Source organism: Coregonus clupeaformis, chromosome 19 (genome assembly GCF_020615455.1).
Source record: "Coregonus clupeaformis isolate EN_2021a chromosome 19, ASM2061545v1, whole genome shotgun sequence".
Taxonomy (NCBI): Eukaryota; Metazoa; Chordata; class Actinopteri; order Salmoniformes; family Salmonidae; genus Coregonus; species Coregonus clupeaformis.
This window is the reverse complement of record NC_059210.1, coordinates 14,700,404-14,703,830: the sequence shown is the minus strand read 5'-3', so window position 1 is coordinate 14,703,830 and position 3,427 is coordinate 14,700,404.

The following is a 3,427-nucleotide window of genomic DNA, read 5'->3' as shown; positions in this document are numbered from 1 at the left end:
CCCTCAACTGTAGAGAGATGGTCAGGCTGAACAGAGAACAAGACCCTCAACTGTTGAGAGATGGTCAGGCTGAACTGAGAACAAGACCCTCAACTGTTGAGAGATGGTCAGGCTGAACTGAGAACAAGACCCTCAACTGTTGAGAGATGGTCAGGCTGAACTGAGAACAAGACCCTCAACTGTTGAGAGATGGTCAGGCTGAACAGAGAACAAGACCCTCAACTGTAGAGAGATGGTCAGGCTGAACTGAGAACAAGACCCTCAACTGTAGAGAGATGGTCAGGCTGAACTGAGAACAAGACCCTCAACTGTAGAGAGATGGTCAGGCTGAACTGAGAACAAGACCCTCAACTGTAGAGAGATGGTCAGGCTGAGAACAAGACCCTCAACTGTAGAGAGATGGTCAGGCTGAACTGAGAACAAGACCCTCAACTGTTGAGAGATGGTCAGGCTGAACTGAGAACAAGACCCTTAACTGTAGAGAGATGGTCAGGCTGAACTGAGAACAAGACCCTCAACTGTAGAGAGATGGTCAGGCTGAACTGAGAACAAGACCCTCAACTGTAGAGAGATGGTCAGGCTGAACTGAGAACAAGACCCTCAACTGTAGAGAGATGGTCAGGCTGAACTGAGAACAAGACCCTCAACTGTAGAGAGATGGTCAGGCTGAACTGAGAACAAGACCCTCAACTGTAGAGAGATGGTCAGGCTGAGAACAAGACCCTCAACTGTTGAGAGATGGTCAGGCTGAACTGAGAACAAGACCCTCAACTGTTGAGAGATGGTCAGGCTGAACAAGAGAACAAGACCCTCAACTGTAGAGAGATGGTCAGGCTGAACTGAGAACAAGACCCTCAACTGTAGAGAGATGGTCAGGCTGAGAACAAGACCCTTAACTGTAGAGAGATGGTCAGGCTGAACTGAGAACAAGACCCTCAACTGTAGAGAGATGGTCAGGCTGAACTGAGAACAAGACCCTCAACTGTAGAGAGATGGTCAGGCTGAGAACAAGACCCTCAACTGTTGAGAGATGGTCAGGCTGAACTGAGAACAAGACCCTCAACTGTTGAGAGATGGTCAGGCTGAACAAGAGAACAAGACCCTCAACTGTAGAGAGATGGTCAGGCTGAACTGAGAACAAGACCCTCAACTGTTGAGAGATGGTCAGGCTGAGAACAAGACCCTCAACTGTAGAGAGATGGTCAGGCTGAGAACAAGACCCTCAACTGTTGAGAGATGGTCAGGCTGAGAACAAGACCCTCAACTGTAGAGAGATGGTCAGGCTGAACAGAGAACAAGACCCTCATCTATTTCAGTTTTAGTTCCAGCCCTGCTCAGCCCTGCTCAGCCCTGCTCAGCCCTGCTCAGCCCTGCTCAGCCCTGCTCAGCCCTGCTCAGTCCTGCTCAGCTGCAGAGATGGTGGCCCACACTAGGCACAGATGGCTGCCTTACACTTGACTGACTTGGACACCCGCCAAGTGTATTATGGTCTGGATACCACTATATCCCACCAGCCACTATCATTTCATTCAGCTGCTCAAATGGTGGCTGTTATAACTGTAGCACAGAGAAGAAGGAAAAACGAAATATGTTCCTGGACTGGTGTTTTATTCACAACACGTTCATGGTTGCCGTCAGTTCTTGCCTCCCGGCACCTCTAGCACACAATGTGTGCTTGACTTGCTGATGAACAGACAGATGCTTTAATGGACTGATCACCCTTGTGTTCTAGTCTTGTCCTGTTATCTGTCAGCTATACAATATGCACATGTTGAAATCACCAGAGTAGGCCTTTGTTAACCTCTGTTGCCTCTATGATGAACTGTGAAATGGTTCATTTGTGATGTTATGCTACATATGATGTGTCTAATAGATGTATGGGCTATATCTGGCTGTATGATGATGTGTCTAATAGATGTATGGGCTATATCTGGCTGTATGATGATGTGTCTAATAGATGTATGGGCTATATCTGGCTGTATGATGATGTGTCTAATAGATGTATGGGCTATATCTGGCTGTATGATGATGTGTCTAATAGATGTATGGGCTATATCTGGCTGTATGATGATGTGTCTAATAGATGTATGGGCTATATCTGGCTGTATGATGATGTGTCTAATAGATGTATGGGCTATATCTGGCTGTATGATGATGCGTCTAATAGATGTATGGGCTATATCTGGCTGTATGATGATGCGTCTAATAGATGTATGGGCTATATCTGGCTGTATGAAATGTATTTGTACTCTAATGTTTTGTAAATAAACGATGATGATGATTCCCTGTAAATGTATATTACTTAGATTCACTACTCTATTGTAGTTTATTCTATTCTATTCCATTCTATCCCATTCTATTCTATCCCATTCTATTCTATCCCATTCTATTCCATTTTATTATATTCCATTATATCCCATTCTATTCCATTCTATTCTATTCCATTTTATTATATTCCATTCTGTTCTATCCCATTCCATTCTATTCCATTGTATTCTATTCCATTATATCCCATTCTATTCCATTCTATTCTATTCCATTTTATTATATTCCATTCTGTTCTATCCCATTCCATTCTATTCCATTCTATTCTATTCTATCCCATTCCATTATATCCCATTCTATTCTATTCTATCCCATTCCATTATATCCCATTCTATTCTATTCTATCCCATTCCATTATATCCCATTCTATTCTATTCTATCCCATTCCATTATATCCCATTCTATTCTATTCTATCCCATTCCATTCTGTTCCATTCTATTCTATTCCATTATATCCCATTCTATTCCATTCTATCCCATTCCATTCTATTCCATTCTATTCTATTCCATTATATCCCATTCTATTCCATTCTGTTCTATCCCATTCTATTCCATTGTATTCTATTCCATTATATCCCATTCTATTCCATTGTATTCTGTTCCATTCTATTCCATTCTATTCTATTCCATTATATCCCATTCTATTCCATTCTATTCCATTCTATTCTATTCCATTCTATTCCATTGTATTCTATTCCATTCTATCCCATTCCATTCTATTCCATTGTAATCTATTCCATTCTATCCCATTCCATTCTATTCCATTCTATTCTATTCCATTCTATCCCATTCCATTCTATTCCATTGTATTCTATTCCATTCTATCCCATTCCATTCTATTCCATTGTAATCTATTCCATTCTATCCCATTCCATTCTATTCCATTCTATTCTATTCCATTCTATCCCATTCCATTCTATTCCATTATATTCCATCCCATTCTATTCTATTCCATTCTATCCTATCATATTCTATTCCAGTCTATTCTATCCTATTCCATTCTATTTCCTTCTGTTCTATCCTATCCTATTATATTATATTCCATTCCACCCCATTCCATTCTATTCTATTTCATTCCAATCTTCTTCTTTTTTTACCCCTT